The sequence below is a fragment of the Macrosteles quadrilineatus genome, unplaced genomic scaffold (assembly GCF_028750875.1).
Source record: "Macrosteles quadrilineatus isolate MER2022 unplaced genomic scaffold, UCM_ALF_1.0 Scaffold_6__1_contigs__length_79288215, whole genome shotgun sequence".
NCBI classification, from domain to species: domain Eukaryota; kingdom Metazoa; phylum Arthropoda; class Insecta; order Hemiptera; family Cicadellidae; genus Macrosteles; species Macrosteles quadrilineatus.
The window spans coordinates 54,042,536-54,066,497 of NW_026542599.1; the positions used below are offsets into that span (position 1 = coordinate 54,042,536).

The 23,962-nt window shown below is 32.1% G+C and overlaps 1 protein-coding gene across 2 annotated transcripts in view; it reads left to right on the forward strand.

Annotated features, from left to right (window-relative positions):
- The first annotated feature begins 1,074 nt into the window (after nt 1-1,074).
- Nucleotides 1,075-23,962, forward strand: part of LOC128996443 (high affinity cAMP-specific and IBMX-insensitive 3',5'-cyclic phosphodiesterase 8) — a 178,580-nt gene continuing 155,692 nt past the window's right edge. For both annotated transcript variants that reach the window (XM_054421774.1, XM_054421775.1), the window contains exons 1-2: nt 1,075-1,131; nt 23,638-23,693. The gene's annotated coding sequence lies outside the window, so the exon portion shown is untranslated. The remainder of the gene's footprint in view (nt 1,132-23,637; nt 23,694-23,962) is intronic.

Below are 23,962 nucleotides of genomic sequence, written 5' to 3' on the forward strand. Positions count from 1 at the left end.
CATTTTATAAATGTACTCTGTACACCTCATTCAATACAGGTTATACATGGTTGGTACTCTTTTTTACCAATGTTTTGCAGCAGTGAGTGATTATTATTTTAAAATCTGTTGAATATTTTATAAAAAACCAACAATAATATCACTATTGAGTTGTTTTATTTTCGTAAAAAATTGATATGACTGCCACTAACAAATTTTTGCACACAATTTCTTGTGTTGTCGTTGAAATTAGTTGTGTATAAAATAATATCAACAATGCAAATAAAATTTGTTTAAATGATTTAATGTGAGCATGGAAATAAATTATCATAAAATGTAAACTTTGACGTGGCTGGAAGGGGGGAGAGCCCTCCAGGATTGTAACATAATAAATAATACTACAAATATCAATACTAAAAAGTGTTACAGTGATCGAATGAAGGTTTGGCAATTCTTAGAGGATATAGCTGAATGTTTTATTACTCACAATAAAGTATATAGGCCTATTGTCATTTGTCTTACATCACTTTTTAAAAGTCTGATATAATGTGCTTTAGAAACAAACACAATATAATCTCTACTACAGTGTCTCTCAATAGGGACTATTTGTATATTTTTGGGTTATTGTTTTAACTTGGCGTTATTTGATGATTTGTTTTAAAATTCATGTATGGCTAAGGGCTAGCTGGTTAGGGATTATTATTATGTATATTTTCCATCACTGAATAGAACTAAAATGAATTACGATTTTAGAAATTACGAATCAATGTTGACTGTGTTGTTTCAAACTTGTTTATAACCCTTAGTATTTGAGTTTTTTTCTCAGTCACTGTGTCTCCCGGTTTGTGCACCAATGTCCAATATTGTCTCATTAAACTAAACATATCTTTAACATTAACCCATATCGACCTGTTGACTCATTACCTGTTATCAAGTTGTTTACAACAATGTTACTGCAATGGCGGTCAGCTCATATAGTTCTCCCCTTTGTCAACAGAGTTCTCTGATAACACTATCAGCTGTTTTCCCCTGTTGCTGCCAGCTGCTTACTTACCTTGGATCGCTCAGTCTGTGTTTTGCCGCGAGCCGCGACATCGCGTTGAAAGTATTGTGAATTCTGTGATTTGGGATTTGCTTTTTATTCATCCACCGGTAAGTTGTAGTTTTAGTGACTTCAACAGTATTTTTAATAATAATTCAAGTAAACATTTCATAGTTATGGTTTTTTAATACAGCTGTTGTGACTTAAGCATTATTTTGATAAGTAGAGAGGGTCATAAATATTTTTCTTGAAAAAAGTATGTTTTTATGTATTTTTAGTATTTAATTAATGTAAGTTTTAGAATGCAGGTAAATACATATTTTTATGACTTTAAAAACTTCCTTTTTAAGAAATGTAATCAAGAAGTTATCAACAAATAACAAACAATCGGTAAAATAGTAATTGAAAGGAACCAATGTTAATTAATTTTTTTACAAGCTGCTAGGTTTATCAATAAATTTTGGTAAATTTTTCTACCGTACCACTTCATAAATTATAGTCGTAGTTTTTTTTACAATATTTCTTTAACTATTAGAACTAATTTTATGCAGAATATCTTAACTACCAACAACTAGAATGTTTAATTAATTTTGTTAACTCATAACATTTAAAAATGGCTGTTCGTCGATATCGTCGTTAACTTTTCATAAATACAGTAGACGAAAAATTAAGTAAAAATCGATGAAAAGTTTGCACAATTGATAAATTGTTTGGGGAAAACAACAAAACTAAAAAGGCTCTTTTACAATTAACACTTCCTGAATTACACAGTGCGTCTTTTTAATACCATGTTCCACTGGCAAATTCGAGTAAATGACTCAAGTTAGCAGTTTGAACACTGTAATGTTTTGTAAGATAATAATTAAGAATATTAAATTTGGAATTATACATTGAAAAGTTTCTCACTTCTAGTTTTCACTTTTTACTATGATTATACAAATTTAAAGATTTTGTTAGTTATAATTTTAGATTTTAGGAGCTGTAGGTAGTTCTGTCCATCTCTTGATGTGTTGATATCCCCCGCAACTGAGGGAAGCTAAACCCTCGTGTATGCTAGCAGGATAAATCTTCTTTCTAAATAATGTCTAGTAGCAGAAATGTCAAAGATATTCTCCATAACCACATCAGAATCTGTTATTGAATTTAAAAATAACCCGATTATTTGTACTGATTGCTAGACGTTGAAAAATATTGACAAATATGATATAAAATGTTATCTTATCAATATTTTAGAATTTAATAACATTTTTGTGTTTTCACTACCAAAAAATTCCTAAAATTATTGTGTAACTAGTTAACCAAGCTTGGTATGATAAACCAACTCTCGTGGACTTATCTCCCGACCAAACACCTGTTGGGTTGTAGGGGGGAGGGTGGGTGGGTGGGACCCCTCCCTCATTGGAGCATCGATTTGGAAAAAGGTAAAACCTGTTGGTTCAACGTGTGTGTGTGTGTGTGGGTCGCCCACTGAGTGTGTTTTAATTATGGATTAATTAGTTTGGAAATTAACATAATCACTGTGTGTGTGAGAGAGAGAGAGGGGGGAGGGAGAGAGAGAGAGAGAGAGAGACGAGGCTACTCAATGCCCTAGTTTCTAAGGACACCACTCACCAAGCTACTTATGCAGACCAGCCACCAGCTGTTCTCATGAACTAGAGATCACTGGTCGGAATCGAACTGTGCCTGATCGCAGTATTGGTGGAACATGTGTATCGGGAAGTCATGTGTTTGAACGTTTCCTATGCTTCGTCAGATGTTTATTTTACAACTTTGACGTCATTCTCATAAACGAGAGTATAATTAATATTCTGAGTTGAGCAAAAAGCTTATCTCAGAATTCTTCATCTCATAGAACAAAGTTGACCGTAACCTACCAATATAATGTGGCTTGGATAAAGTATGAAACACACTGCCATCAATGACCCTCATATCGGTTGAAGATTTGGATGAACAATTATGTGCACAACACACAAACAACAACAACAAAAATCGTACAGTTATGTAAAAATGCTTTAGATGGATTTATTTTTGTTCTATGGCGTTTGAAACTATTACGACCTAAAGGACGGTTTGGTTTCAATCCCGTTAATTGGTCTACGAATACGGAACACGTAAAAATCACTCCAAAACAGGAGAGAACTATTTATTCGACTTAACTCTAGTGTAACCAATGAAACAGGATGTAAATTGTTCGGTAAATGTTGTGTTGACATTTACTTGTAGTATCTAAATTCAACGATAGTCGGTGTTAGGTGATAAGTTCTTCGGTCACCTTTTTAAAAGTTATTTACTAATTTACTGGAGTGGCCACTGGTACCAGTACTACGAACATCCGCAGTACTATCCTGATAATTAGACCAATTCGTAATTACCAAGGCAAAAATGTGGTTCGGATTCCACTATAAACTGTAGGTCCCTTAGTTGCCATTAGCTGTATGGGCTATTAATTAACAGCTGTGTCTAAGGGATATGTCAGCCTTAGTCACTAACAAGACTACAGGATCGCACCACTCATCCTACACTCATCTCCATTCATACTTGGCTTAAAATACCTACTTTGTATGGTCGCCATTTCATAGAACAGTATTAACTGTACCTTAAGAGGTATTTGGCCTCGCCCACATAATGCCTCCAGGTGTCTCTTTCTTGAGCTTCATTTTCACTCCTTCCCAATCTTCGAATATCTTTTTGCACTTGATCCCTCCATCCTTAGCTACCCTGTTCATCTTCTGTCTTCGGGGTTTCTATCAAGTATGTTCTTTGTGGTAGAGTTTTGCTTTTTATCTTGAAACTAAAAAACTTTCTTAACGGTTTTTAACGAGTCAAATTGTTTTTTGGTAAGATAACTTTAAGGGCATGCCATTATTTTCAAACGCACCCAAATAAATTGTGTACATAATAATTATTGGACAACGTAAATAAAGTATCTCAAATATGATTGAACGACGAATGTATGACAAAAACAATTTTAGTTGGAGTTCCAATCTCTTTGCGATTTAAATAACGTCTATAGTAGATATACTGTATTCCCAAAGCTCTCTGTGAAATAATCGAAATCATCTACATATACGCTTTATAGACTTTTATCGAAATATACTAAGGGCATTGACCTTTCCTTTGATTAAAATAAAACCGTGATAAATTGAACACTGGTTTATCTACATTGAATAAATACGGTCTGATTTGTTTTGTTCTTTATGAACTTTATGTAATATGAGTAAAGATTATACAATTAGGTTCATAAATATACGATATACTATGTGTATAACTTATCCATTCAGCCAAAAATACGCTGCTTTTAAATGTACAAATATATATAATAATTCTAAATTATATTAATTTTACTTTAAATTACAAATATTTCATCAATTTTTAGATTATACAAACATTAACAGGGAGCCTATAACGGTATTTTTACTTTTCTTGAGCCAAGAGTACAAACAGTCATACCACCATAGGTCGAAATTACAAACAAACTTTGCGCTTACAAATAAATTTGGCTGTACCTTTTTAAATGAGGTATAATTTAAAGTTTATATTATAGGGTAAACAACAGACTATAAGAGCGTTATCAGACTATACAACTTATGCTAGAAATAAATTCTGGACTATAAAAACACGTTACCACATTATGCCAACATATTAATTTGTCGTAATTGTTTTTAAAACTAGTCTACAATACGAGTAAAAGAAAACAAAGCAGACACTTTATTTAACAAGGAACACAATAACCTAAAGACAAAATATACATCAACCATGGTTGAAAATATTTTAAATTAGCTAAACAATTGCTGTTGTGCATCTACATGTCAAAAATGGTTGCGCTCACAGAGCAAGCAAGGCGAATTGTTACAACAATGATGATAAGGCTGTTGATAACCTGCGCGTTAGTTGTTATAAGCCATATTACATGTTGTATAACCCGAGATAAAGTAATTTGTGTCAGTCAGTGTCTCGCCTTCAAAATAGCTGTTGATAGTAACCTTTCTTGGACATGGACATTGTGTTTAAATTCTATGTATATATTTCTCATTGAGTTGACGAAATAACAAATAAATGGAGTTAGTTCGGGAGGCTGGGGCTTGTATTTAAAAATCAATTTCTGTAATTTCGATCTTTTTCTCCAAAGCTACAGGTATGTTTGAAACCAATCGGGCTTTTTGCATTTTCATCCCACATCTATCCGTCTATTGATTTGATACGTAAATAAATTCCAAACGCTGTACGTCGTCTCCCATATGATCGTCCCATATCGTGCCATGGGATATTAATTAACAGCTGTGTCCAAGGGATATGTTGGCCTTAGTCACTAACAAGACTACAAGATCGTGCCACTCATCCTACACTCATCTTCATTTATACTTGGCTTAAAATACCTACTTTGTATGGTCGCCATTTCATTGAAAAGTATTAAAGTATTTAATAAAAGCATGTGCCCATATATACTGCATAGATATCCGTAGGGAATTCAAATTGATTGAAGATGATCGCCTGTTGTTGGATATACCTTCAGCACATTTTCTATTTGTTGTTATTGCAGCAAATATGTGGCACTGTTAGCCAACAGATCAAATTAATTATTTGGTTATATTATAAAGTGTTGTTCATACAATGTATAAAATAGCTCAGGAACGGCAAAGTAGCAAATCTATTCCATATCCATCCACCAAGTGATGGAACACTATACTTTCGTCTTGAGGGCTTAGGTTCAAATCCTGCAACCAACAAAAACTTTAAGTAATGTGATGGTACTAAGTGGTTCAAAGTAGTACTACACATATCTCTGTAAATCCACGTACCCACTATTAAGCACTACGTAACCCTAATTTAATTAAAAACTGCAAAATCAAGGTAGAATTAAGTACTGAGTACTGTAAGCAAACAAACAAACAGGCGTTGTATTGAAGAGCTGTTCATACAGGGCCCTCAGCGCTAGATGTTAAACATTGTACAAACAAACTCTACTTAAACACTGCGCCCTAATAGACTCGGCCTGACTGTATTACATCATTTGTATGACTGAACAACGGAACAGCTGTCAGCGGCCTTCCTAGAGCATCTTTACTGTCCTTTTCGTATCCTTTTATTATTATTTGAACAATCAAATGAAGACTCCTAGTTGTAAGCATGCATACAACTTCATATCTTCTTTCAGCTCTAAGATTTAAACGACAAAACTTAGTGCTTTTTGAGCCAATATCGCTAAATAAAATCGAATAAACTTCATGTGTGCACAAAAATATCTGTGTAATGGCGTCAAAAATTAACTACCTCAGATGAAGTGGTATCTTATGGGAGATCTCATCTACTACATCCTCCTTGAGTAAAATATTTACTGTAGCAGACGGTACCTAATTCAGCACATCAGCATCGATAGTAAATTATACTATCGAACCCAACATAGATCAAAACTTTTTTCATTCAAAACAAGAGCTCGCCCCGGGGTTGAAAACTCGACCAAAAGTATGTTTTGTGCAAACTTCTTTATTTTCACCCCACACTGTAAATAAAACATGTGATTGGAATTTCTTCAATTTGTTTTGATTTTCTGTTTATATTTTGTTGTTATTTCGTTACCAGCATGGCAACCTATAAGACCCATGTTAATTTTTTTTTTATTTTCAAATCCATTTTTAGTGATTATTTTTGAGCCTATTTTAATTTATGAAGGGATTCTGCACATGTACAGGAAAATATCATTCATTTGGTACCAACTGCGAGGAATTTGGTCCAGTAGTATGGCCAGGCTAGCTGCCATAAGTTTTGCCAAAGTCTTTTAGTATATAAGATTATACAACTTTTCTTTTAAACCAGTACTTTTTTTATTAAGTTTCAGTTTTCAACTACCGACCAATCGTAATATCCATTATGAAGTAATTATATTTATTATTGTCAATTGTACGTTGTAAATTGTATTGAGTTTGTCCTCGTGAACAACAACTTCCCCTAGCGCCCGAGTTGTATTGGCTGTTAACTGAAGAGGACAATTAACCAATCAATCGATTACCGCAATCAATCAAGGTGAAGTGAGCACACAATTGTTGTTTGAAGTCCTTTTAAAGTACCTCATAGATATCAATTCCATAGTTCAACATGCAATGATTCACCAATTAATTTACACGCTTTGTTGTTCTAATATTCTCCTCGAATACGAAGGCTGTTTCTGTATAAATAACTTTGTTTAATTTTGTTGGACATTCTGGGGGCTTACATAAAAGTTAATTTTTGAGATGTTTTTTTAATTAAATTTAAATTCCGTTGAAAAAAAACAAAGCAAGAAATCAGTTCAGTTATTCGCACTGATGTTTTTGTTAATGGCCTATGTTTTTTTATGAGAAAATCACATAAGCTGCAATACCTTTGAACTATACTTTTTAACAGCAATGGGGGTTTGATTAGAGATAAAAATGGTACAACACACACATATTAAAACAAAATGGTTCGAGCAGTTTATGTAAATTGTATTTTACTGTTATTTAATTGCTTTTTTATGAAAAGTTCACCATAAACAATCAAAATTTAAAAAAAATATGCATGGAAATACAATTTATTAGTACCCACATACAAATGGTCACACACTCACAGACACCACTTCAAAAACCACTTTTTTGGGTTCAGAGGGACCCAAAACGGATATTTCTCCTCAAAACTCAAACTTAACAATTTGACGGAAACAATACTATCTCCATCCTATGTATAGGGGAGAAAGTGAAAATAGTTTACAAAAAACGCCCTTTACATGAAATGGATGGAAATAAAGTTGAAATTATCTTCACCGTCAGCTGATCCATAGGGATAATAAAACTGTAATGAGATTATCAACGGTTCAACACAACTGTACTAGATAAAGTAGACACATTTATTTATAACTCAACAGTAACGACACAAGACATCCTAGTTGTAAATTAGTCCACAGCTGTAATGTGGTGTGTTATGGATGTGAATGAGAAAAAATGGCACCGAAACAACCTCTAGGATTGTAGAGGCTGTGCCAGATATACCTGCCAGTTTATCCGTTCTAATATCATCCCAGTAGATAGACAAAGTTACTCGTTGAGCCATATTTGTATCTGGAGGCGACACTAGTATAGGGGTAGAGTTTAATTTTGAAAAAATTAGCTTTCGGATTGTACAGTTGGTAGCTATAGTTTTATCTGGAAGTAACACTGTTCGGTTTGTGAAGTTGGTATCACCGTCATCAGCTATAGTTTATCTATAATAGATTGAATATATGAGATTTTGGTTTGTAAGGTTGGTGGCAACGTAGTTGATTGTAGTTATATCTAGAGGTTGCGTAATTTTTGACTGGGAAAAGTACATACAATAACCTGGTATTTGAATTGAAAATAAACCTCTACTTTCAAAACCAGAGTTAGTATGGCGAACACCTCAGTAGCCAGTCACTTGCAAGAACTACAGGGTTTTAAATGATGATTTTGGAATAATAGAAATCCAGAAGGGAAAATGATTGAAATATTTTCAACAAATAAATCAGTAAAAATATTTTTTTTACAAGTTTAAGTTACGTAACTCCTAATGAATATAACATTTCATTGGGAAGATCATAAAAGGTTATCCCTCCTGAAAAGGCATCCCGCTAATTATAACTTTAAGATAGAGATTTGGTTAAAAGGATTTGACGAGAAAAGTCAAAGTACGAAGAAAAACAATAGGACGAAAGTTGGTTTGAATAAAACATTCCCTTTCATGCCAACAAGTTTCAGTCCTCGAGATTAAATTTGCCAGACAGGTTTCTTCTTTGTCTGACAATGAATTAAAAATTAAATTTATATTTTGTAACCTTCAATTAAAGCCCCAATAAATTTAGACTAGTAAAAGATCCAACTGTATATAGTCGTAACATTGCATTTGTAACATACATAACCTTAACGTATTAGATAAAGATGATTCAATGTTGACAATGTTTACTTACATAGATTTTTCTCCTTATACAAAAAGATCTTTTTACATAGTCCTACTGGAAACACAATTTCAACATTTTGAATTTCCAAGCGAACATAATTGTCGATACAGTAGTTAACACAATTATAGCTAAAATGTTATGACTGTGCAGTTGTGACCACGTTTACTAGATAGTATGGATTTTTTAAACTTTACACTGTTCACCCTTTTTACTGCTTATATTCAAATGTTCCAAATATTTAATGTTTAAATTGTTTTACCTGAAAAGGGTATCAGATACAAACTACCGAAACGTCGCAAAACTTGTGGAGTATTAAAAATATAAGTAATAATTAATTATCCTTTAATTGACAACCCCAATATATATAAACCATAGCAAAAAAGGTTTGTAAGTAAATAACAATCGGATATTTAATCAACGCTGTCAGTTTTACAAAACATTAAAAATAACAAAACTACTTTATTATGGCTGAGTACAGGTGTACTTAAACTAGGGTATTTATATTGACAGCACTTGTAAGCAGTTTAAATCTTCTCAACAATGACCTGTCTAATCGAAACATTAATATGCAAAAAAACTAAACTAGCAACACAAACAATGCATTGAATCAAACAGATTTTATTCATATTCATTCCAATATTGGTGTTATATAAATTATTCAATAAATCGAATGATCTAAAACCAAGTCTCTTCGTAATTAAGTAACAGCTACAGTAGCTTCGTAAAGTTCAGGCTTGTTCTTGTTCGCAAAGTAAAAGCCCAAGTTCTTGAGATTTCACAACAGGATTCATTGTCTACTTGCAGTTCCCAAAGTCAATCGTGAATAAAAATGTGTATTAGATTTCAAAACATCGTGATTACTATACATATTGGTGCTATGGACAAAGATTAAACTTATTTCTTTATAGGCCCAGATGTACCATTATTAAAGTTCATCAGAGAAAGAATTTAAGAAACGTTTCTGTCTTGTAATTAGGCAGCTTCCTTGTTTATCTTAGCGAAATTCCCTATAGGGAAGTACCTATTACCACAGGCGGCACGGTACTGACTCGGGACCGAAATACTTTTTCATTTTGATGTCCCTAGAGGCCAAACACACTTTTCGTTAATTTTTTTTTAATGTTTATACATTTATATAGGTATAAATATTTGTGTCCGTGAACACGATAACTCAAGTAATTTTGGTTAGATTGTGATGAAATTTGGCTTGGAGGCGTAGGGGGGGATAAACTTCAATGAGTTTGCGAAGCAGCATGATCGGACTACGGTAACGGGGATTTATGGGGGTTTTATAGGGTAAAAATTGGGTTTTCCCAGTTTTGACCCTAAAAACTTAAAATTTTGCTATTTCTTTCCAAACCCTTTTGTAGAGCTTGAAAAAAGAAATCATTTAGTATACTGTATTGAATCGTTGTTGTATGTCTAACGATTACAGAGAAAATTAAAAAAGTGTATTTTTAAAATTCTTATGTTTTTTATGGAGAAAATAAAAACTTGTAGTTCACTTGTTTATGTATATATGTTGATCAAATTTTGCAAATGCATTTATTTTATCATATGCTACTAACATTTAGTCAAGAACACTTGCTACCTTCCCCGTAACAGCAACCCTAAGCACTCGTTGAATCTAGTGTTATTTAACTGGGAAAGAAATAAGGCAGTTATGGTCTATCGACATTAAAAGTAACTTTATAAATTATAATATATATTGAATATAGATATTTTAATTACTTACAATGTGGTAAATCTAATGCACATTCGCTAAGCAAACCATAAAACGATTAATTTTCATTATATTCTATTTCACATTTACGTTCTATATATTTTAAACTATTTTAAAACAATTAAAACAATCAGGGTTTGTTTTGAAAGAAACGGATTTTATACCAAGTAGTGTTGAAAACTAATTATTTGTGCGTGTAAATTTCAGCAAAAGGTTTAAAATAAGTGTACCGGTAGTTGATGATGTAGTAGCAAAATATATGAAAAAGGAAATGAAGTAACAGCCACACAAACCCACAGTGGTTACTAGCCAAAGTTACCTCAGGCTAGAGTTAATGAACAGACCACGAGGAAATATGGACCAAATGTTGGCGAATTGCAAACTCAAATATAAACTCTGAGTTAGCCATATAACTCGTTTAACTTTAAAACGTAGTGGAAACATTGGTTGAAATGGAACATGCGAAAACACCGCTTCGTTTTTGCTAACTCAAGTGCTATTACAATTAATCGTGCCAATTATATATTCCTTTTATCTAGAGAGGGGTCTTTCAAACGTGAAGAACTGTATGATTCAGTGATTTGGAGCCTTTTACATGGTAGTTTCATATTGAACTTGGATTCATAATATCGGAGTTCTCTAAAATAGCTTTAGACATTTGTAAAATGTCTGTGGAAGTTTTACTAAATAACTTGTATACGTGGTTCTGGTGGCATAATATTTATCAAAATACATACGCGTTTTTACGTAAGCGAAAAAGGCACAATATGGATTCCAAGTACTACAAATTCTAACGGAAGAAATATTTTAAGAAAATCTGCAGCATCTGTCTGATCTTAATTCGGCTATATTTCTTAGATCAAAGGGTTATAAATTTGGTTTAACATCACGCCTCTTGCAATCATTTTACAAGGGGCCAACCCCATGATTTGACAACGTTAGTAGTGTAACAATTAAGAAATAGTTATTTGAGTAACAAAAGCAGCAAAGGCACATTATATCTTTCCTACAGTTACTATAAATAATATAAACAGTTTTGTCTTTCAAACACAGTACAAAATGTTGTTAGGTTGGTTTAAATCCAAACATTGAACGAAATGGGAAACGCTGCACCAGCTGATCGTAGTCGTAATATCTTTAAGTGTTGCCAACTTTTTTCAAGCGTACACGTATTACGTGCCGTCAATATATTATACGTACATATAGGAATATATAGTTAATGTACGTGCCTAATAAAAGCACGCTGTTTTGTGTTGTTTGGTTGGAATACTGGTGTGCGGGAAAAGAGTGCGCGGCAAAAGTAAGTAGATGCAGCAGTTAGGCATACTGACTTTGGGCTATAATATGTGCTTTAACCAAAAGCCCACTTTGTCAGGTGACTGTGGGAAAAATCAAATTTATTGAGTTTCTCATCGGATTTCCAGTAGTTTTTGATTTACACAAATTATTGTAAAACTCATTGTACCTAGAAATTTAAATTACACTTATAAACCCCGTTGCAGACGAGTCAACAAATAGATATTACCGGTACTTTTACTGTACAGGGGTGGAAACTGTATTTTCTATATTTTAACGAGATCACCTCATACATCAAAGTGATCTTCGTATGATGGAAGAGAACAAGGCAAACACATTACGCGAAGGACACAGTAAACGGGTAATAGAAACATCCTTTAACTGCTCTCGATTTCCAACCCTGTTTATTTTATGTTATCTTGTTCCACTTTATTCAACTTTTTCCTTCTCAACCCCTTAACAATATTTCAACTTGGCATCGTCTCTCCACTTGGAAAGCCAGGTTTTGTCAATATATAAGTTTCTAACTTCGATCGTCGGTTCAACTATTCTATGGTGTTTTATTATCTGTAGAGTTACACTCAGTCACTTTAATCCAACTAAGAAGAGCGCTATGGGAAGTGGAAGAACAATAATTCCAATCAGCTGGATCATTTACATATTTTATGATGTTGATTTAAGATCGTATTTTAACATTGTTGGTCCAATTTTTTTATTTATTACATTTACTTTTTTGCTAGATATTGCTAGATAATATTATATATTTTAGGTGGAGGTTATACAGAATCGTGTATTCCCCCTGTTGTTGGTCCCAAGCTGGGCTTAAGTTCAATTGTACTCGTTATATTATCTACCCTTTCTGTCACACTTGTGCAGAATTTAAATGTACGAATTCTTAAAGAAAACCTTTTGTACGAAATTTTAAGTTCGTTAAAAAATAAATATCTCAATTTGAGCTATGCTAATAGGCAAGCATGTTTCTTTAACACATTTTTTCTCAGCTCGAGTGCATCGCAGGTAAAATCTTTGCATACCGTTAGAAAGATGTTTACTTGTAGATGTGCAGAAGCCCTTTATAAATTAAGATAGGCTGACCATAAGCACAAAAAATGAATTCAAAATTTAAAAGAATTAACATGGGCCTTATGGGTTGCTATGACGAAATAACGACACATAAACAGAAAATCAAAACAAATGGAAGAAACTTAAAAAAAAATAAATAAATAAAATAAACTCCAATTACGTGTTTCATTTACGGATTGGAGTGAACATAGACATATTTAGTCTGTACATTACGATCAAATTACATATAAGGTCTGTAAATGCTATTATTAATCTCCAATCATAATTTTTATGTTAAAATAATAATATCGGTTTTATATATTCTCAAAATATTTATATTTACAGCTTATTGTTATTGTTCCCAACACAATATTATAATGACATAACAATAATATTTAATAACTTACCCAGGGAAGAAGAGAAACCAAATCTGACTGTGCTCTCAACATTTTTAAAGTAGCCTCTGTTAAGGGAAAGAAAACGATGTTCATAAAACAATTGGCCTCTTAAGTCTGAAAGAGAATGTTTTATTCAAGAGGCTCTTGTATTGTTGTTACAGCTTGGCTGTTAACATTATAATTGTCTAATCTTTATAACCATGACTGCTCGTTCCCGACGATGCTGTACTTGTCGAAACGCTTAGATTGAAATAATAACACCCAATGATCAAGGAAATTCGTTATTCTGATATATTAGAGGCTTAAAACGCTTACAGTAAAATAGTTGTGACAATTAATTATTATAACACTCTAAATATGGATCTTTGAAACTAATGCTATTAATTATATCTAAAAATCAAACAGTAAATAGAACCGATTTTCCATGCCATGAATATTTAAAGCCAATCATACGCTTGGAAAATTGCATCGATGATGGGAAACACTTATAGGGCAGAAATTGGAGCAGGGTTGAACAGCTGTAATTATGTAAAATATAATAAAGTTTGCATAAATTGTTACTTCGTTTTGTTAGAAGTGTACTTATTATATATATTTTAATACACAAACTCATTTGTAGGTTATTTTTCTTGCTAAATATTTGTTGAGCAAAAAAATCTACATTAAAAGAGGAGAAAATCTGTTGGTATCATACAAAATGACCAAGGTTTCCCTAAGAATAATAACAATCTGCCATTGCTTTCATATATATGTAACTTAATAGTACACTGCGTATACTAAGTTCATACAACTCTGTTTAAACGGGAGTAAATGTTCAACGACATTCATACCTTGGCAAGTATAGAGAACAATATACACGATACACAAATATATTGACATGAGAGTATTAATAACAAAAATACAACTGACTAAATTCGTTTTTACATCTTTATTATTCAATTGTTATACAGTTATATCAGTACTTTATTCACCAATGAAAATCTCCAATGACTTGTGGTTGAACTAATTAATTACTTTACTTTCTGACTAAACAGTTATGTTTATATAGTAGGCATAATAAAACAATAACAAATAACTAAACTTAGTTAGTAGTCAAATCAAAACTAGTTAGTTCTCAGTTCTAATCTGAGCCGAAGTTTGGGTTTGCTCTAGATGAGCTGTCTATTTATAGCTTGCGGAGTTGTTTGTCCAATATCAAACTGACTGACAAATTTACTAACGATTTCATAACAATATACTGAAGTCTATGTTGAATAGTAATTGTTTTTTTTTTCTGAAATTAAGACTTATCCCCCAGTTTTAAAATATTGTGTTTGATGTTCAGTTTGTGCACTGATTTTGTCCGTATTCTTTTAATTTGTTGTCGATTATATAGTTTTTATTTTTTTTAGTTTACTATAAATTTACCTTAGCTTTGCTTTACAGGCCTACGTTCTACTATGTGATAATAGGTTAGAAGCTTGACAAAGGAGCAACAATAAATAAAAACATATTTACTCTCACATGAAATCTACTAAAAAGTTGATAAATCTATAAGAGAGTATACAGTCTATGACAGCTAATTCTTGATATTTTGTTTTCAAAAACACAGTTTTGAATATGAAATGATAATTTGATATGATTTTAAGTGCAAACTACATTGTACTATATGTACATATATGTTTTGGCATATAATAAATTCGTTAGTGCATTTGTTGAACAATAGATGACTTTGAAATAAATTAATTGATAAAATAATGGAATTAAGGTAGGATATCTAAAGTTTTTCCTCATTAGATTATTAAAAAAAAATTGGAATTTAGCATTTTATCGCCACTAAATGGTTAATAGGTCAGGTAAATGATAAGAGTAGAAAATAGGCAATATAATGGATATTTTCGTAGTATTTTTATTTTTACACTATATAAATTTTTAGTAAAAAAATCTTGCTGAATCACACATGAATTAGAGATTATGAATCAAAGCACCAATTTTGGGTATAAATGTAAAATTGGGTGTATGAATGTGTAAATAAATAACAGTGCAATTATTTTTTACTTAAATATTTTACAAACATAACAAAATATCTAGAACATCCTGTATGTAATTTCTTTCTATAAACCCTTAAGAATAACAATATTTTATTGCAAATCAAATATTCGACTCGTTGTTTAAGGGTTATTTAACCGTAACCAAATGAGTTTGAACCGCTTCTCCTCAATACTATTGTATACATTTATTTTTTTTTTTCAATTAAATTATGTAAAGCTTTGCACATCTGACAGTCTCTGTAGATTTGTTTATATAAGTGGACTTGCAACTTAATGTGGGTTCTGAACCACCCTAGTATCTCAGCTAAACGTCATTAGATGGATTTGAACCCAAAACTCTAGGACAGAAGCCCGTGCTGTAATCACCTGACAACTGACCAGCCCCCGTCACACTAATGATGTCATACTAGAGTGTGTTTTTCTCTCATTCACCACTCCATGTCCACCCATGCAGTTGGCGTGTTAAGAGCCAATCAATGGCTGTTATTTATAGAATTGTTTCTCTTGCTGTGATCACAGTGACTCGACCCGGAGTAAACACGTTTGTATCTGATTCCAAGATTTATCGATCGTTAACCTTACACTACGTGGGAGAAATTGTTAATGTAAAATCCTAATAAGTATTATAACACGCTGTTTTATTAAATTATAACATTATTGGTAGTTGAGTAAGCGATGGGTTGGACGTGATTTCAAATTGGGTATTTATTGTTCTAAGATGTTATATTGTAATATATTCGATGTGTAAGCGTGTATGGATCGCCAAATTTACGAACCTACTTGGGGGAGGGGGGGAATGCACTTTAAGGTTGATCTTGAAACAGTAAAACATAGACTTATCCATCTTAAAATACCCTAGTTATTTTTTTAGGCAGATCTCTTTAAAGTTATTTAATTGTAATCTATTTGTGTATCTTAACCATCGTGAATTTTTCACGTTTTGGAAGGTCCAATGGTCCAATGAAAAAGAGGGCCTGGGTCCAGTTTGTTATCGATATAAACAACTCAGTTCTTTACATCGTTGTTCAAAACTAAGGTTCGGTCTATTTTTATCTTATAGTATAAAACATCGTACATTAGGAATTAGAAGAAACTGAAAAGTTAAATATTTAAAAAAATTCTAAGACAAGTTGGAAGAAATAGTTTTAAGACTGAAGCAAAATAATATAGGATGAGTATTTTAAAAGTCGTTCTATAATTTACCCTCACTAGGTTACATGCCACAGTATGGCGTGTGATGAAGCAATCGATGTATATATTTATAGAGTTGTCCCTCACGATCCGAGCCGGCATATGTTTTACAAGGTAATATTTCTGTTTAGTGTTCAGACCAACCATAAACTGTATTGAAAGTTTTAACGAAATTTTGCAAATACATGGATGTATTGATATTATTTATGCACAGCAAAACATTTAAGACATGATTAAGATTCCAAGTTAGGATACACTTACAGTAATAAGATCTGCAAAAATTCGAGATGAAATTAAACAGTATACGACAACACAAAAAACTTTATTTTTTGAAAACTATATTAGGAGTGATCGTTGATATTGATACCTAAAATATCTAGGAAAAGTGAAATATATCACGAATTTCTTAGAAGAAAATGTGTGAAATATAAATTGAGTTTGTTTATGTAATATCTACATACTCTCTTTTTTATATTTTAAGTTAAAAAAAAGAGTCATAAAAATTATACTTGAAAATCACAAAGAGAAAACTAAATTTTAATATTCATAACTAGTTCTTAAATAACCCCCGATCCTACATATTGAAACATCTGCTAAAAATTATTCATTCACATTCGCACAGCTTTATTGTAGGTTTTATGTTTTGTGTTTTATGTATGTTTAATCTAGGTATACATTCTCATTTACAAATAAATTTACAAAGAACTCACGTAGCAATAGTTTCAAACATTGAATAACGCAAAACTGGTAAACTTGAGAGGTAAAGTTGTTAATTCTTGTAAGAGAATGGATGTTTCAAACTTGTTACAGTGAAAGTTATGTGTTGACTCAGGACGCAGCATTGCCTCCATTCCATTTACATAACTGGTATTTACGATCAGTAGGCTGGAACAAATTTTTCCAACTTTTCAAATCCGAGGGATAACTGTAGACATTAAGAATGTTTATAATGGCAAGATGGTGGATACAACGTTACTTCCAGATTTAATAGGTTGTTTTTTTATTTCATTATATACAATATACATTCAACATTTTCATGATCTTTTGCTTGATATTATAATAAACTAATTAATTAAATAGTATGTTTTACCTCAAGGCGTCGTCAACGTGGTTGTACACATTTTATTTTATGTTTTGTATGCATATCTAAGAGATTAATCTATCAGAAACATCTGTAAGTTCAACTGGAGACAGGTATAGTCATATTACTGTATGAATGAAACCTTGTGAGTTATATAGTTAACGATTCAATGTTAACAACCTGACTAGCTTGATTCCTAAACTAGATTAAAGTATTCTTTTAATCAGAGAACCAGGTTTGGTTATGTCAATATGTCTGCCTATCTTTAATACTTAACTTTGTAATATTTGTACGGATTACTAAATAACATGTATGCAACCCTTATTTTGGTCCCTTAACACTGCTACAAGCTTTATATTGTATAACAGAAAACAACTAATCGTTTTAACATTGAAAAAAATAACTGTTCAAACTGATTTTATAGAAAATTTTTATGAAACATAATCGTTGATGATTTTAAACTGAAACATATGTCTTCAAATGATTATAATAACATAGTACTGTATGTGATAATACATCGTAATATATTAAACATTGGTCAGCTGTTTAACTACGTGGGTGTCGCCCCCGCTTCCCGCCAAATATCATCACTCTCCCGCCAAACACTCCCACGTCTTAAATTCACTTAGTGAATTGCACGGAACTGTTTTTGGTCTTGTTATTAGTGGATGTAATTTTTTTTTGCAAAATGAAGAAAAGAAAGGATTGCTTGGTGAATTAAATACTTCTCTACAATTCGTAAATATATAAAACCATACAAACCTCCAGAACAACTTTCAACTTTTGACGATAACTGTTTGTAAAATTCATCATAAAATCCAACGAAAGAATTTTGCTAACACCTACGTATTAGAGGCTTTTGGGACTACACAATTAACTTAATTGTTTTGTAAAATCCTCTACCCAAGGAAAAATCGGATTTCGGTAAAACAAGTTCAATGAAAAATCTAAAAAAATATATTGGGGTTTTTTGAAGTTCAAATTAACACAATTGATAGAACTACAGTAGTTATATCAGCAAGGAAAATAATTAACGTAAAATTACAATTAATTCAAAGTCTAAAATAAATCAATTAAGAGTATTTAAGGCGATTTAATTCGATATACAACATTGAACATAACGAGTCAGCAAATAACATTTATAAGTTCAGATTAAATGAAATAACTGGAGAAACGGGGAGGGTGAATAGATAGACTGTTAAAAGTAAATCCTTTAGTGATTGCAGTGTTTTCCTAAAAATCTTAGAATGGTACGGTTCAATTTGCCAAGATAGCGTCAACATCCAAAATGAAACCTTTTGACTCCAACCAGTTTAATATAGTTCAATTGTAAAAAGTTACACCATTTTTAAAATAAACTACAAACAATATGATCATCTCCGTAGTCTTGTTAAAGTGAACAGTTACCGAGTTACTAAAGGGAAAATGCATATTTTTCGAACACTTTTAACGCTTCAAAAGTCCCAAGATAGCTAAATATTTCGAAAAAAGACAAAGCTACAAAACGTAGAACAAAGTCACTGATCATAAAACACTATTAAAAAAAAAAAAAAAATCACTTATATGCTACCTCCTTAGGGGGACGACCCTCTAGGTCAAAAGAAAATCATCATGCTTAAAGCATAAATCGATATGCACGTCAAATTAAAGATCTTTGTTAGTAAAATACAATGCCGCAAACCCGACCTCATACGGACAACCGAGTCAAAAATGACAGCATTGCCAATAATGATAAAATAACAACAATAATTGAGGTAGATTTTTAAACATTTAAAGAGATAAATGAATGAGGTGTCAGTTATCTTATCGGGTTTAAAGGTCCCTTATCGCCATTCATTCGCCATTCATTCGTGATATTTTTTCTCGGGTATTTAAATTTATCTCTACTATGGAATGTCATTGATTTTAATCATTGATCATTGATTTTAATGTCATTGACTTTTAAAAATTGTAACTTCGGAACGAAACATGCTATTGGAGTCGGGTTTTCGCCGTTGTGTTCAGCTAAGTAAAATCTTCTAACTGAAATGTGAATTTCTATGATAAAATATTCTGGATATTTTTAAAATACAAAATGTACTTATTCATCTGGTTTCAATGTTCCTAGGATTTACTGCAATTATTATCTTTGCGTTATTAATTAAACCACTGTCAAATTTATTTAAATTATTTTACTAATGTCTCTTTAAGAGTCATTAAATGTAAGCAATGGCTGTTAACTAAATTTATTCCAAAATCCATCGAAAAAAGTTTTGTGATATGGTCTTGTAGAGAAAAAATATATTTATTAAAGCACTCATAAAGTAAACCATGGGAAATTAATATTTTATCGGGCTTATGAAATTGCAAAGCAAGCAATAGAATTACATAAGCAAATAAAAAATTAGAACTTAAAATTATAAAAATACTAGCGGAGTACCCGACCTTTGTACGGGGTTGGCAAATAAGTATAAAATGCTTATTGCAGTTATGCCCGATCTTTGCGTTTGCGATGTGAGAAAACACGGTTTGAGAAAATTTGCTGACAAAAGACTTGCAAAAATTTGCAAAAAAGGGGTAAAAAAATGGTTACACATAATATGTGGCATTAAACGTTTAAACACGGCGTGACAAAGTGAATATTCCAACTCACAATTCTTTAATGCGATCTAAAATAAAATTTCATAGTCACACGATTACTATATCGAACATTCTATTGACCGAATGATTAATCACAGACATGAATGTATGCAGGCTCTCGCATTCCAACTTTAGGCTCGTGTTTTCGGGCACGCCTTGTAATAAACCCGCCTCAAGATCACCTCTTAGGCAACAGCTGTCAAGGCCTCGGATTTTATTTCGTCTGCGAATGGACCAGATAAGTCACGATAAATCACTGGAATAAATGTTGTTAGTTGTGTAATCAAGAGCTTTCACATGATCGGACGATCACTGGTTTGACCAAAGGTGGTCCTGTTTTGTAAACGTCACAACTCATGTATTTACTGTTTGTTCGCTTCATTTTGGTAGGATTAAAGGGAATGTGTAATCTTGGTAAGCTTTACTTTGACCAAATATAGAGTTATTATTTGAAATATGACAAATGTGTGCGTTCCTGAGATTATTAAAACATGCCAACTTCAATAACTTGTTTATCGTCCGTTTGATTTGACTATTTTGGTAAACTAGTCTATCCAATTAGTCGCAGTTTTAACTTAAAACACCCTGTGTCCCAATTTCTGCTCTGTTAATAAGTGTTTTCCCCATCATCGGTGCAGTTTTCCAAGCGTATGATTGGTTTTGAATATTCATAGGATGGAAATCAGTTATATTTACTGATTGGTTGAATTTTCTTGTCAATGTAAAGCATTATAATACTAGTGGCATGTAGGAACAAAGCTTAAATGTAAAACAAATTGTTGTTATATTTAAACTAAGAATCGAATAATCTTTCACGCAGCAGCTCTGAAAATTGTAAGTTAAATATATTTAGATAACTTTAGTAAAAACAGAATTTTTCTTAATAATTTGTTGATTAGTAAACTAAACGCACTCTTTCAACAGAATTAAATGTAGATTGAATACCCCCGCATCAGCAAACCTGCAGACTAAGCGAATTTCCATTTGCCTGAATTGATTTTAAAAGGTATTAAATAACATTAGGTTTAACGAGTAACTAGGTTTGCTGCTACAGGGAGGCTAATAAAGTTTGTTTTGTAGTAAAATATTAATTACTTAGTATAAAATAAATGAATTTGTCACGTTTGATCAAAATATATCCATAAACAAGCAAACTACAACATTTTACTATATTCCCCATAAGTAAAACATAGGCATTTTAAATTTTCAATTTTTTGAAATTCCTAGCACAATTTTTGTTTTGGTTATGAGATGTTTGATGCACAGTTAAAATAATAATACGAGTTTGGCCTACATTGGCGTTGAAGTACATCATTTGTAGAAGGAGTATACTATTTATTGAACTCATTATAATGAATATGATCAAATATACAATCGGGGTATGTCACGTCATTTGATTTGATAGATTTTCTATTCCGTAGTCTTCGTTAATACCCCCGCCGCAGCAAACCTGCAGACTAAGCGAATTTCCATTTGACTGATTGGATTTACACTGAAATGTCTACTTAAAAATATAACATTTATTCCCGATTTAAATAGAATTAGTTTAAAAAGTACTTAGGTTTGCTGCATCAGGGAGGGTAAAACTGTTTTTTTGTAAAATGTTAATAGTTAGTAAGAAATAAAAACATTTTCCAAATTTGATCAAAATATGTTCATAAACAAGCAAACTACAACAGTTTGCTTATTCTCCATAAGAATAACATGGGAATTTTAAATTTACAATTTTTTGGTTTTTTCTCCGTAACCATTAGGCGCATAAGAACGCTTCAATATACTAAATTATTTGTTTTTTTAAGCTCTACAAAATGGTTTAGAAAGAAATTGCAAAATGTTATGTTTTTTGAGTCAAAAATGGGAAAACCCTATTTTTACCCCATAAAACCCCCGTTCCCATGGTCCGATCATGCTGGATCGCGAACTCGTTCGAATAAACGTAGGTTTACACGTTTGTACCAAATTTCATCAAAATCGGATCATTTTTGCTCGAGTTATCGTGCTAACGGACACATATATATATATACAGGGTGTTTTTTTAAAAACTTGCATCTTTATTTATGTAAAAACCGCAATATATAGAAATATGCAGTTTGCGGGTATCATCTATTGACGTAGGGGGCCCAATCGTTTTGAATTCAACATTACATTCACATTCCCCCCCTTTCCCCCCTGTCCCCAACTTATTTTTTTTAAATAGCAAGGTACCCCTTGTGACATATCAAATGAAAGAGCATAAAAAAAGAAAATGTTTGATGAAAAAAAATTAAAAATCGGTTCATAAATTTGCGAGATATTTCCACCCCCCCCCCTCCCCGGAACTTAATTTTTTTTTAATAGCAAGGTACCCCTTGTGACATATCAAATGAAAGAGCATGAAAAAAGAAAATGTTTGGTGAAATTTATTTTTCATTTGATATGTCACAAGGGCGGGGACCTTGCTATTAAAAAACATGTTATGGGTAGGAGAAAAGGGGGGGGGGATTATCTCACAGATTCATGAGCCGATTTAAAAATCTTTTTCACCAAAAGTTTTCTTTTTTCATGCTCTTTCATTTGATATGTCACAAGGGGTACCTTGCTATAAAAAAAAATTAAGTTCCGGGGAGGGGGGTGGAAATATCTCGCAAATTTATGAACCGATTTTTAATTTTTTTTCATCAAACATTTTCTTATTTTATGATCTTTCATTTGATATGTCACAAGGGGTACCTTGCAATTAAAAAAAATTAAGTTGGGGGCAGGGGGGGAAAGGGGGGGAATGTGAATGTAACGTTGAATTCAAAACAATTGGGCCCCCTACGTCAATAGATGAATCCCGCAAACCGCATATTTCTATCTATTGCGGTTTTTACATAAATAAAGATGCAAGTTTTTAAAAAAACACCCTGTATAAATAAAGATTAAACATTAATAAACTTAGTACCCAAGTAAAATTATTTATTCAAATATTTATATAAATAATTTTACTTGGGTACTAAGTTTATTAATGTTTAATCTTTATTTATATATAGTAGCCCTATTTTTCTATTTTTCATATTTATATATATAAATATATAAATATATATATATATATGAATTTGAACGAATGGTGTTTTTGGCCTCTAGGGACCTCAAAATGAAAAAAAAAATCCGTCCCGCGTCCAGGTCTTACCATGAGTACTACGGTAATAGCTTATTCCCTATATGGGAAATTCGCTAAAAAGATTTTAAAATGTACTAAACTCCAAAATTGTAGTATAACAAGCTCAATTATCATAAAAGAATTTGTTTTATACATGTAACTTTTGTTTAGGTTGGCCGACACTTGGGACATAAATTGTGACTGCCCACCTGCAAAGCATTTGAAAGGTAAGATATATACTTTTAATTTTAAAATCGTTGCTGTGGTATATTTTGACATCTAAATCGAGCATACTCCCTTGCTGGCTTTATTTTGCCACCTTTTATGATAACATAGTTTTAAGGTTAACCAAGTTATAAATTACAACCAAATATTTGGTTTACATCTGTGCGTCAAAACCGTGCCGAAAGTTAAAACCGCTTTAAACAGGTTTCAAGTTCAACAATAAAATGAAAATTCTGATTGCATCCGAAATCAATGGTGCTAGGTAAAAAGC